General features: G+C 46.3%; 1 protein-coding gene across 3 annotated transcripts in view; it reads right to left on the bottom strand.

Moving 5' to 3' along the window:
* Positions 1 to 14207, bottom strand: part of TTC7B (tetratricopeptide repeat domain 7B) — a 274767-nt gene that overhangs the window by 175652 nt on the left and 84908 nt on the right. The gene's annotated exons all lie outside the window — the stretch shown is intronic.

Below are 14207 nucleotides of genomic sequence, written 5' to 3' on the forward strand. Positions count from 1 at the left end.
AATATGCCAGCTGTGAGGCTGTTGGTAATGTGTCCCCATCAGCTGGTTTGCTGGGGCTCATGAGGATACTCTGCCACCTAGTCTAGCTCTAAATGTTGTTCCTGGGCCTTTGGGTTTGCTCTCTAGTCGCTGTGTCTTTTTTTATGTGGATATAGCAGAACCCCCAAAACTACGCTGCCACTGGTGCTGCCATCTTCCCAGATTTCTTAGCTGCCAATTCTTGCCTTTCTCTCTATGGGAGCTGGCAAACCCTCTACTCTGTAGGGTTTTATTTATTTATTTATCAAACTCTTATAAGTACTTACTATGTGTAATGATAACGTGTTCAAAGCACATTATAATTACTAACTCTCTTAATCAGCCTAATAATCCTATGAAGTAGGTCCTATTATTATCCCCAGTTACAGATGAAGAAACTGAAACAGAGAGAAAGTGAAGGGACTTGCCCAGGTCACACTGCTGGTCAACAGAAGAGCAAGCATGTGAACCCAGGAGCAGAATCCGGAGTCAGTGCTGCACAACACGGCCTCTCGCGAGCATGTAAAGTGTCTCCGGCCTTGTAGATTCAGCACTCAACCATGACCACCACCCCACCCACTTCTCCCAAGACCCCTGTCAGATGGTATGTTTTATCCCGTCTTCAAAGACCAAGTCCAACTGTTAATTCTTCTAAGAAACCTAATGAATTCACCAAAGTAGTTAACTATAATACTTCTGCCTTCCTCCTCTCCTTTCTCCTTCTCCCCTAGTACACACCTTCATTACACTGCCTTTCACAGGGTGATATAATTATTTGTTGAGTTGAAGAGAAAATTATTCAATGACACTTGTTAAGGCAGAGTAAGGAGGACTTTGTTCAGGACCATCACGATAGGCAGAGGGACCACTGCAACTGGGTCTTGCAGTGGGAGGGAGGGAGTGGCTAGACTCCAAACACAGCCTAAACAGGTGAAGATTTACAGCCAAGGAGGGTGGGGGTCAGTGGGTGGAAAATCATTAAGAGGAAACATGAGGAGTAAGAAAGATTCTGGCTAAATGAATCTAACAGGATTCTTGCTGAAGACGGGCCAGGGTGATCAGACAGCACCTGGGGGATCGCAGTGGCTGAGGAACCCAATCAGACACTGAGGATGATATTAGAGAATGGGGGATTCTGGCTAAAATGACTTCACAGGTTCTTTTGCTAAAACTGGATTTTACACAGAAGTGTACAGATGGGCCTAGCAGAAGATTTAGGAGTTTGACTAAAGTTTGGCCAAGCAAGGAATCTTTGTCTGTTGACATCCTTGTCCGTCCCATAGCTCAGAGAATGCTTTCTGTTCATCTTATATCCCCAGAGCTTACCCAGCAGGTTCTCAATAAACATTCATGGAATTGAGTAGGCAAATTTTTTGTTTGTTTGTTTTTTTGTGTGTGTATGTGTGTTTAATTTACTAGCTCAAAATGTACTTGAAAGCAGTATAATTGCATCTTTTAAAAAGATCAGTAATTCAGGTTTTACTAAGCCTGGCTAATGAGTTTTTCTGGGTATTCTTCAGAAGAAATATAGCTTTAGATTCTTCCCGGTATTTTAACTGCTTATTTCCAGGATGCAGGGATTGCTGCTTCTGTTGCTAATTTGCCAGGGAGATTCAGAGGAGAACCAGCTACCATAACCATCAGTCAGCCAGAACAGAGAGGCAGAAGATGCAAATTATGCCAAGGGGAGGCAGAAGGAGGAAGAGCTAGCAGAAAAAAAGATACAGCATGTCCACGCCAAACCTGGAGAACCATCACCAGAAGGCATTCATAAATAAAAAGTAAGAATTCAAACCCAAAATACAGAGGAAGGTGGAAAAAACAAATGTCAATTAAGAAATAATCTGGCTGGGCACAGTGGCTCATGCCTGTAACCCCAGCACTTTGGGAGGCTGAGGTGCGCAGATCATGAGGTCAGGAGATCGAGACCATCCTGGCTAACACGGTGAAACCCTGTCTCTACTAAAAATAGAAAAACTTAGCCGGGCATGGTGGTGGGTGCCTGTAGTCCCAGCCATTCGCGAGGTTGAGGCAGGAGAATAGCATGAACCCAGGAGGCGGAGCTTGCAGTGAGCCGAGATCGCGCCACTGCACCCCAGCCTGAGTGACAGAGCAAGATTCCATCTCAAAAAAAAAAAAAAAAAGAAAAAAAAAGAAATAATCCATGACTTTTCTAAACCCTGTAATTTAATGTAGGAATTTGCTATGAGAACATACAATCATATTATAGATTTCCTTATTGGTGGGCAGGTCTATGGCAGACATTGCCATAAAAATATAAAGGTGGGTACTTGTAGAAAAATTTATTTCCCCTCTCATTTTCAATAGAAGGCTCTAGTGTATCCTAAGAAAAGTCATAAATTATCCCAAGATGTCTCAGTCATTTTCTGGGCTTTAGCTCAATCTCTGCAATTTTCTCTAACAGTTGACTAAAAATATCACTGCAAAAAAAGAATGGAGAGGAAAAAGATGATTTTTTTAAAACAGGTAGGAAATATCCCTTGAGAAGGGCTGGGTACCCACCCCCAGCCCACCTTCGTGTAAAACACGAATGCAGTTGACACCTAAACCCGGGAAGGGAAAAGGCAGGTAGGTGAGTGAGCTTTGCTCTGGGCCAGAGCCAGAATAGGGATGCATGCTTCCCCCTCCTCTCCTTCCCATCCACCCTCCTTCCCCAACAGATACATCTGGACCCCCTCTGTGATGCAGACGTCACTAAATTACCAAGACAGCTCCCCACAGTCTGACAGGCTCAGAGAGGGTGAAACTTGGCTTCCTTCTTGACCAGACAGGATATGAATTCCTTTGTCCCCACACACATGTGTTATTTCAATGGTCTGCCCTTGAGGGGCAGCCTGCAGAGGCCACACTTAAACTCTCTTGTGGGCTTCTCTGTCCAGCTGCACCCCATGAGGTTTCGACTTGAAGAGCTACATATTTGAAGTCTTAAAAAAGTTCAAGTCTGGGAGGCTGTGGGAGCAAATGTTCTCAACAACTAAACCAGGGAAGATGATAGCTCCCTTTCCTGCTGCGGGAGCTCTGGAATCCCATCCGGATGTGTGGGTTAGGCACCCTCCTCGGAAGGAGGCCTACAAGACCAAGCTTCCACCAGGCTAGGATCTTCCCAGAAAAGACTCTGTCGGCGCCAGATTGAGGAACTTAATAAAGCCACCGCTATTGTATTTCCCTCCAACCGCAAAGACAGGGTAGAAAGCAGAGGTCCCTGTGATCTTTCCAGAAAATGTGTTATTTCTTGCTAAGGTCAAGGAAATTATTTGATGCCTAGCACTCTCCATTCTCCTTTAACAGAATGAGATCATATCCAGGAAGACCTAGGTGGTCGTAGTGTATCTCCCGCTTTACCATAAAGAACCAAGAATAGGAGCAGTAAGTTCCATGAAGCCGGTCTGGGCTGTCCTATTCAGCCTTAGATCCCCAGCACCTAGCACAACATGCACAGGTGTTACACCAACTACTTTTACAGACAATATGCAACTCTCAGGGAGACATCTATGAGCCACAGCTGTCTCAGCTGAAAATGAAAAGTGCATCCATTTATTCATTCATTCATGGATGCACAACTATACACCAGACACTGGGACGTACAGGTAAGGACCTGTTCCTAGCAAAATTGACCAAAATTCCTACCCAAGTGGAGCTTAGGTTCTACCGATGGGAGACAAGTGTAAACATATTAAATAAGACAAAATACAATTGGGGGCAAAGGGTTAAATTCCTTCCCTCTTGTTTTGAGAATTTAACCTCAGGTTGGCCGGGCACGGTGGCTTGTGCCTATAATCCCAGCACTTTGGGAGGTCCAGGTGGTCAGATCGCTTAAGCCCAGGAGTTCGAGACCAGCCTGGGCAACGTGGTGAAACCCCATCTCTACAAAACAAACAAACAAACAAAAATTAGCTAGGCCTGGTGGCACGCGCCTATAGACATGGGAAGATCGCTTGAGCCCCGGGAGGTCAAGGCCGCAGTGAGCCGTGACTGCACCACTGCACTCCAGCCTGGGTGACAAAGCAAGACCCAGCCTCAAACAAACAAAAACAACAAAAATAACCTTAGGTTAACTTTCTAGCTTTGTTTTCCTAGAAAGCCTAAAAAGATACAATGTCAATTATGTTACTAGGCAACATTTCCTATGATAAAAATGGCCCCTGATTGATAACTTGCAGCCAGACTGGGAGGAACTGTAAATATCTGATAGTAACATTGTGTCTTTGGGCTTCCCTGAGTGCGCTGATACTTACAACTGAGCATATCCCTTGGAGGGCCCTGAAGACTTGGGGCCTGAGATGTTAAGCCAGGGCAGATGGCGAACCTATCCAATGTGAGTCTCATTCCCTAGCACCTCAGTTGTCACTTGAGGTGAAAAGGGACAAACAGAGCAGCTCCTGGGTGGCTGTAGGGACTGCTGGGAGCACTCATGTGGAAAGAAGCCCCTGATCTTTCCCTGTCGGCAGTTTTTGGTTCTGTTCTATATCTATCTAAGTAGACGGGTGTCAAGGGCAGCCTATGAAATTCTTGTGAGTTGGATTCTTTCACTAAACCTAAGAAGATCCCTAGTTTATAGTGGATTTTTTGATGCCAGTTAAATGCTAAGGAGTAAAATAAAGCAGAGAATAAAGGATGAGTTGGCTGGACAAGATGCCTTTGAGGATTCTTTTGGGTCTAAACCAAGCTCGTCCAGCCTGCGGCCCACATGTGGCCCAGGATGACCCTGAATGCTGCCCAACACAAATTCAAAAACTTTCTTGAAACATTATGAGATTTATGCACAGAACTTTTTTTTTTTTTTTTCCTTTTTTTCCTTTTTTTTTTTTTTTTTTTGAGATGGAGTCTCGCTCTGTCGCGCAGGCTGGAGTGCAGTGGCCGGATCTCAGCTCACTGCAAGCTCCGCCTCCCGGGTTTATGCCATTCTCCTGTCTCAGCCTCCCGAGTAGCTGGGACTACAGGCGCCCGCCACCGCGCCCGGCTAGTTTTTTTTTTTTTATTTCTTAGTAGAGACATGGTTTCACCGTGTTAGCCAGGATGGTCTCGATCTCCTGACCTCGTGATCCACCCATCTCGGCCTCCCAAAGTTTTCCCTTTTTTTTTAAGCTCATCAGCTTACATTCGTGTTAGTGTATTATTTATGTGTGGCCCAAGACAATTCTTCCAATGTGGCCCAGGGAAGCCAAAAGATTGAACACCCCTGACTAAACAATAACGATCACCACTCCCTTCACCCTACCTCGCCTTTGCCAGTTAGCTCCTGTTTTCCAATTCATCTTCAGGATTCTGCTCAGTCGCTTCCTCAGGAAAACCCCCCATAACCACCAACTGTAGGTTAATTTCATTTTAAAATGGACTCTCAGAAATGGGTACCTTTCCTCCTCAATGTTATAACTATCTTAGGCTATAGTTATACATCCAAGAGTATAACGATCTGATTTCTCTCCAACAGCAAAAGCCTATCCGGCTGCTCACCATTTAATCCCCAGTGCCCAAAGAATGCCTGGCTCAGAGCAGAAGCTGATAAACACTGGTAGAACAAGTGAATGCCGTAACACATCATCTGAAACCAACAGCGGAGGGCAGTATCCCTCAGACCACACGGTGTGTTCCTGCTGTGTGTTCATTCATGATACTCCCATCCAGAGCATGAGCAAGAGCTGCTCTGAAAATACTGCCATCTGATAAGGTCTTATATTAGCAATTCCCAGGGAATGAATCTCTAGTTATGTCAAGAGGTACTGGGAGATGCTACAAAAATTAATTCTGACTTTTAGATATGAAATTATATAACTATCTTCCTAAAAGAAAAGCTGCAGGTGAAAAGCTAAGGTAAGAAAAGAAAATAGCACTATCTTCCCCTTTCCTAAAGGCATAGCCCACTGGTAATTTACTTGTTTTTTCTTCTCCTGCTGGACTAGAAATTCCACAGGGACCATTTGCTGTCTCGACCCTAGTTCCTAACATGTAAATATTTGACAGATGAATAAATATATGAATGGATAAACAAAGAAGCAAGGAATCTATTCCTCCACTCCTGCTCCCACTAAAACCGAAAACCACTACCCAAGACAAATCCTAACCAGTTCATTTGCCAAGGAATTCCAGTTTCTTGGTGGTGATTAAAGGAACTGCAGCCTGCCTTCCAAGAGGCAGCATATCAGAGGTAAACCATGCAGGGAGGGGCCTTTGGGAGACACAGTTAAATGCCAATCACTAACCTCCTCCCCGACTTTGGAAGCTTAGAATGACCCACCCCATTCTTCTGCTGAAACCAAGGAGAGACCACACAAATGCACTCATCTTGCTGAATGCTGAGGAAGCTTTCTGACGGCATCAGATCTCCAACCCTCACTAAGTGCTAGCACTTGTGAAGTACACTGAAAGTAATTACCTGTCCCCATAATTCATCACTGAAAAGAGGGGTTTTGGAGTTTCGTAATTAAAATTGTTAGAGATTCTTTTGTTTCCACACTAAGGTTTTGATGGCATTAAGGGATGAGCAAGACCTAGCCCACATTTAAACAGAACAGAGAAGATCTGGCTGATGCGTTTTATTCATATATAATTATGTCTAGACTTGCTTTGTTTTTATTTTTTAATTACATGAGACCAATTGGAAGATGATAGACTAGCTTTTTAAGCTCCTTAATTTTCAAGTGTAATATATTGCTATGTTGCTCATGACTCCATTTTCAAGAAGAAGGGACTGACAAGGCATGGTCAGTATGGCCCAACTGATGAGAGGACTGAACTGGAAGCCAGGAGCAGGAGGACAGGTCCCAGCTCTGCCCTAGTCAGTTGTGTGACCCTGAAGAAAATCATATTACCTTGCTAATCGATTGTTTCCCCAATGATACATAAACTCCATAAAGCCAGGGACTGGGTCTGACTCATTCACTTAGAACAGTATTTGGCACTAGTAAGTCACCTAGTAAGGGTCTCCATCAATGTTTGAATCATTAGTGAACATGATTTCTCTGAATCTCATGTATCAGAAGTGATGGGAACAAATGCTCTCTAACAGCTGTTGGAGCTTCTGGATTTTCCGAATCAAAACTGCACCATCAGTTCAACTATTACGAAGATCTCCCTGCAAAGTGAAATGACGCATAGGAAGAACGTGGAACAGCGATCTAGGTGACTCAAGTCTTCCAGACATGTGAGTGCCCAGGCGACATGTGGCAGCCCCAAGGTGGCCCTAGCTGGCCAGGCTGCAGGAAGGTGCCCCATACCTCACGCTGCTCCATCAACTTCCATTCTGCAGCTGTTAAGGCAGCTCTCACACAGACTCCCTCCTGGCTCGGTACCTCCCTCCATCGCCCACACCTTCCTAGTATGGTTCCTGCTGAGGTTAAAATGTAGCCTGTGGCCAAAAACCAAGTAAAATGAACTTGATTCTACTGAAATGGGGGACATGGCTCTGGTGGCACTAGATTCTTGGTGGCCAAATGAACTACCCTGTTCTTGGCCCTTCCCAAAACCCCACCTTCCAGATCCAATGGCTTCTCCACACCTAGAGAATGAATTCCCTATTCCTTAGCCTGCTGTTTAATCTTCCACCATCATTCTGCCATCCGTCCTTCCAGCATGAACTGCACCTTAGAAAAGAAAATGGAAGGGGAGAACATTTCTGGGAAGTGGCCTGTATACAGAGCTGCAATTCATCCTGTGTCATCTGCTCCTCACCTTCCCCTATCCAGCTTCTCCTGTTACAGGGTCACAGATGTCTTCCAGGGCATCTAATCCAGGGGTCACAATTTGGTCTTCTTTATGAACATCTAAGCAGCATTCAGCACAGGTGACCACTTCCTCTTTCCTAGCACAGCTTCCCCTTTTGGCTTTCACAAGGACACACCCTCATGGTTTCCCTTCCGCCTCTGGCAGTTCCTTCACAGGATCCTCCTCTACTCATTTTCCAACTCTTGCAGGTCTTCAGGCTGAGTCCTGGACTGTCTTCTCTCTTTACTCTCTGCCCCTTCACTGATCTCATCCAATCCTGCAGCCTTAAGTATAATCAATATGGTGAAATTCTCCATTTATAACTCAAGTCAAACCCATCTTCTGGTCATGTGTATCTTCTCAGTTGACACTTCCACTTAGACATCTCACAGGCATCTTAAACCTAACATGCTCAAAGGCAAATTCTTGATTTCTCCTTTTCCAGATCTGATCCTCTCCTTGTCTCCACCCATCTAACCAACTGTTCAAGGCTGAAACTGGGGAGTCATCTCTGGTTCCTCCATTTCCCTTACCCTCTGTCCCCCAAATCCAATCCACCAGCAGTCCTAACTCTAGTAGTTCTAACAGACATCTCAAATGCATCCACTTCTCTTGGTCTCTATACCCTTTGTTATCTCTAAGATACACATCTAATGTCTTCACCACCTAGTATCACCTACCCTTTGTCCTGGTGACCTGGGGACTTCTTTGGACAATCATCACTCTCCCACTATATGCTGCACAGCGGACCTGCCTTCTTCTGGGTAAGCCAGACTAAGAGAATCTGTGACCCTCCTCCTTCCAATGTTTCTGTTACACTGGACTCCTTTCTGATTCTTGAACACACCTAGCTCTTTCCTGGGTCAAGACCTCTGCACATTCTGCACCCTCTCCTTGGAGTTCTCTTTCCCCTGTGCTTGACCTGGTTAGTTCCTTCTCACCCTTCAAGTCTTGGTCTCATCTCAATGTCACCTCCTCCAGAGACCTGGCCAGGCCACCCTATCTAAGCAGGGGCCCTCTGTTATTTGTTTTCACTGCATCCATTCACTTCCTAGCACCTATTCCAATGTGTAATTATATACAACCAGTACTTACTCATTATCTGTCTCCCTCACTAGACTGTCTCCTCCCTGAGAGCCTGGACTATGTCTCTTCTATTGGCCAATATATACTAGTACTGAGCACAGTACTAGGTACTTAGCAGAACTCAACAAACACTCATTGAATAACTGAGCAAACCCACCACATGCCAGGTCCCATGCTGAAAGCTTTAGAGGAACATCCCCAGATGTCTACAGAAACCATCACTCCCACCGAGTGCAGTTCTAACTCCATACTCTGCCAACCACTGGAACGTCCCTCTGGTGCTTCCCCATCTGTAGGCATCTACGCCATCTCAAGCCCACTTTTCCACATCTTCACTCCCCTTTCCGAATCCTATGGCTCTCCCAGCAGAGCAGCGTTCCTGTTTGCTTCTGTGGCAACCTGGACTTCCCCAGTGATAACACATACAACTATCCTGAAACGGCTTATTTTAATTCCTAATTCTCCATGAGACTCAGTTCTCCATGAATTCTAGGAGGGCAGGGGCTTTGTCTCTTCTCTTCATCACTTGTCCCCACAACCTCACGTAGGCCCTGTGATACAGTTTGGATGTGTTTCTCTACCCAAATCTCATATTGAAATGTAATCCCCAGTGTCAGAAATGGGACCTGGTCGGGGGTGACTGGACCATAGGGGTGAATTTCTCATGAATGGTTTAGCACCATCACCCTTGGTACTCCTCATGATAATGCGTGAGTTCTCATGAGATCTGTTCATTTAAAAGTGTGTGGTGCCCCACTTCGCCCTCGCTCTCTTGCTCCTACTCTGGCCATGTGATGGCCCTGCTCCCCCTTTGCCTTTCATCATGATTGCAAATTTCCTGAGGCCTCCCCAGAAGCCAAGCCGATAACAGCATCATGCATGACTAAATGGGCCTGGAAGCTTCAGCTCCCTTACATGATCAGGTGTTCTTTCATTGTTTATTATTTTATAGAACCACGTCATAACCTTTAAAGTTACTAATGTTTATGTCTTCGCCTTTTTTTCTTTTCTTTACCATCTCCCAGATGACAAGGCCCATTTCCTTTTCATCTCTGTATCTCTTGAAGAGGGTTGTGTACAAAAAAGTGATGGTTATTAAATGCTTACAGGAAATATGTGTGAATTCTCTTACGTTCACTGCAGTGGACTTGTACTGTCAAAAGTAGTGTGCAGTTTTAAACGCGAACACATGTTACCACTGCAAACGGGAAGATGACCTCCGGAAGGCCAGAATGCAAAGGCGAAGTTGCTCAAGCACCCAGAGAGACAACTGCATCCAGCAAAGCACACTCACATCCTGGCGGGCGCCCTTGCCATGATCACCTCCCCACAATCACATTGGACATGGGAGCCTGTCTGCTGCTGCTGCTGCCGTATCTGAGACATAAGCCCAGGAAGCACACTCCTCAGCAGCCCATAGGACACAGAAGGGCCTCTTGGACTCCTTTTCCTGCCTTCTAAGTCTAGGTTACACTGAGCAGGGCTAAACAATAGCAAAGAGATTATATGGGAAGATTGAAAGCTTTTTAAAGTCGATGCATAGTGGTGATGAGTGGTCTATTTGTTTGATTATAAACCCTCCCATACCACTTTATTCCCTGGCTTGGCTGCAAGTACCTGAGGGGGGCCCAAGGTCTGAACCATCCCTGCCTGACTTCCTGCTTTCTGAGTCAAGGCCTCCCATGCAGCATGCGGGGATGTAACCTAGGAAATGGTACAACCCCATGGGTGCATCTCCCAGCTGACAGTCATTTGCCTTTTGCATCAGTTTATCTCCACCCCACCTGAATTAAAATCAATTCAAAGCCAGTGAAAACACACTACAATCCGTTTTGCTTACCCAGGACACCTGACACAGCTAACAAGAAGCAAGTTTACTTTAAATGTGCTTTGCTACCCTTTGTTTACAAAAGATGGGTAAATATTCCTAAAGCAACCTGCAGTAACTAATTGGCATCCCAGCTGGGCATGGTGGCACATGCCTATAATCCCAACACTTTGGGAGGCCAAGACAGGAGGATCACTTGAGCCCAGGAGTTCAAGGCTGCAGTGAGCTAGGATCGTACCACTGCATTCCAGCCTGGGTCACAGAATAAGACCTTGATTCTATAAAGAGGTAAAAATCCAAAATTGATTGACATGCCCAAATCAAGCTTCTCTGGCAATTCTGGCGGCAATGACTCAAGTAGGGAGTAACACTGTCTTCTCAGAAGGCTGAGGGGAACCCGAGGGTGAAGCCGTTTCTCTGCTGCTAGCTGGGCTGCGAAATGAATACCCTGTGCTACCGCAGTCAGACCAGTCAGTCCACCTATTTTCTCTGAAAGTAACTAGAATGTTATCCAAACTCATGGTTATGCATCTTGAGCAGCATTTCCTTAAGCCAGCAGCCACTGTAAAGAAATGCCCTGCCTCCAAGCCCTGGCAATGTCCGGCTCAGTCATCTCCTTCTCCACAAACTCCCACTTCAACCAGGATGTGACCTTAATCTGGTCCCACTTTCAGCTGGTAAGTCAGCCAGGCATCGTCACCACTGGAAGTCACAATTTACCTCCTGCTGTTTGCCTGACGCTCCGTGAGGTGCTTCCATGTGTATATTTTTATTTGCTCCTCACTACTGCCCTACGAGGTGAGTGATACTCACTCTACTACCCAGATAAAGAACCTGAGACGCAGAGGAAGAAAGGGCTGGTTCCAAACCCGGCACCCGAGCTGCCCTCACACAAGCGCTTTCCGTGGCGAGGCGACTTAGAGCCCTCAGAGGCAGCAATCCTGGCCCTCTGAGGCTACTGTTCTGCTTTCACCCTCTGCGGAGCCTCAAGATGTTTTTTTCAGCCTTAACAGGCTTGTTGCTGCCACCCAGAGGGATAAGAGAAATAGATGTGAAATGGATCTGGGTACATTCCAAGTCGGACCGCGCCCAGAGACTTGGGACTGGGAGGCGGAGGAAGTTACCGGCCAGGATGACAACTAGCTGTTCTCTCCCGCCTCATAAGGAAAGAGGGAGTCCAGGAAGAGAAGAACTAGGAAGCAGGGGAAGGAAAAGATGGGAAGGAGAAGAAAAAGAGGGGTGGGAGAGGGGAGAGGAGGAGCCAGAAAGGGAGGCCGAGGGAGGAGGGGGAGGAGAAAGAGATGCTTTGTGACGCACTGTAGGTGAGACCCAAGGGAAAGCCTCAGGAGAAATCACCAAACCAACAGAGGCTGGGAACTGGCTGTGGGCGATGTCCCATCCTGGAGGTCAAGTGCTCCCTCACAGAGGGAGGGCGATGGACAGTTAATCCCTCCCATCGACTCCCTCCACGCCGAGAGGCAGCACTTCCCACACAGTGGCACAGTGATGAAAGGACTGGAGCCCAAGGAACTGTGTGACCTGCAGCAAGGCACACCCCTGTGAGTCTAAATTTTTCTTAACAATAGGGGCAATAGTGCTCACACTGCCCACTGCACACGGTGGAGTGGCAACGCTGTGAGGACCAGTGACCATGAAGGACAAGTGTTTAAGCCAAAATGAAAAGCAGCCCTTGGATCTAACACATCAGAAGGGGCCTAGGAACTGGTCCTGGCATCAGGTTTTCTGAAAGAGATGCCCAAGTCCACCAGTTCAGCAGTGACTTCTGGAAAAGATGGGAGAGTCGTAGAAGAATCAGATTCAAGACTGTAATTCGGTGAGTCCTCAGGAACGACAACTAAAAAGCTAAGTATACATTTAAGTATATTTCTAAAGAAAAACATTGTGTTTCATCAATTCCATCTCTTATTGCCAAACTCTAGTGTATTTTCCTACTATTGAAAATCAGTTAATCCCGTCCATTATGTCCTTCCAGATACACAGAAGAAAACTGCAGAAAAGCAAAAGGAATGAGACAACTGGGAGCAAGTACATGACAAGGAAGTGTGGGAAGCTGCTGGTGCTTAGGGACAGCAGTTACCTCCATTCTGTTCCCGCTTGCTGTAGGCATCCACTGACAAATGAGCCCTGGCCGTGGCCCTCAGGCCCTGAGTAGCCCACTGGTATGGATCAAGCCGCCCTGACAGCACTTGGCATATTCAAAATCTCCCAATGATTTTTCTCCTTGGTCCACATTCTGTGGCCCCCAAACTGGCCCTCACCTCCACCTCCTAAAAGTAATTCTTCACTACTGTTGTACCATCCCAGCCTTGAGCTAGCGGCAGCAGGGACTGCAGCTAGCAGGGACCTTTGAGAGTACCTGGCCCAGCGGGCTGGGCGTGGTGGCTCACGCCTGTAATCCCAACACTTTGGGAGGCCGAGGCAGGCAGATCCCTTGAGCTCAGGAGTTTAAGACCAGTCTGGGCAACATAGCAAGACCCTGTCTCAAAAAAAAAAAAAAAAAAGAGTGACAGTACCTGGCCCAAAATCTCATCACTGGCCTTTAGAGCCCAGAGAGAAGAGCAGGAGGACAAGAAAAGAGAAAACGCTTCAAAGTTAAGCAGTCCCTCAAGGCTACATCAACAGGCATTTCCTTGAACTTGAGTAAAGTAAAACAAAATGAGAAATGAGCCAGTAAGCAATCCGTGGCACGTGAATCCATCACCTAGTGCAGACCTCTCATCATTATTTTTTAGTTGGATTCCAGTGGGCAGCCAGTGTCTCAGGGCCCAGTAGTCTTCCTTTCTCCCCAAGGAACAGGCTTCAAAGATGAAAATAAATTATCCAACCCACTCTTATTAATCTCACACAAAACATTTTCAACTGAACGTACCGGTATGGCACTTCTGGGACCCCCAGGGAGATTAATTCCTGGGTCTGGACCTCCATATTAACACATACAGACACAGGGTAGAGAGAAGGAGGGCAAGGGCTGGGAGCTCCTCTGTGATGACCACCATTTGCCGTGAAAAGGGAAAAGCCACATCACTAGAAAAATATTCCATGTTCCCTCCCTTCTCCTTCTATTTATAACAGCAAAGAAAACAGAACTTCATCTTAGCTTAGGGGACGTGCGCCATTGCTCAAATGATCTCAATCAGTGGCAGATGAGATCGAATGCAAAAGCATCTTTGTACCAAGGCCATTGAGCAGCTGCAAACCTTGGGGTGTGTGTCACGGCCTTTTGTGGGCCATGTGGAGCTCAGTCAGAGGCCTCTGGACCGAAGCAGGCCTTCTCTCACAAGCAGTTTAATAGGACTTGAAAAATAGGCATTTATTTTCAACTAATGGGAAATAGATGCATGTGGCTCTGGGTCACTAGGCAGATGAAATCCCAGTTTCATGAGCTACACCCCAAGGTTTGAAGCTCTTAAAAATGAAGAAGGAGCAACTCCGTTGTTCATTTTTCCAGAGCCTGGGGCTTAGGTCCCTTCTGCCATTCAAAGCACTACTGGACTAACTCTAGAGGAGGGGAATACGCCTCTAGGGGCCTCCC

The sequence above is a fragment of the Theropithecus gelada genome, chromosome 7b (assembly GCF_003255815.1).
Source record: "Theropithecus gelada isolate Dixy chromosome 7b, Tgel_1.0, whole genome shotgun sequence".
NCBI lineage: Eukaryota > Metazoa > Chordata > Mammalia > Primates > Cercopithecidae > Theropithecus > Theropithecus gelada.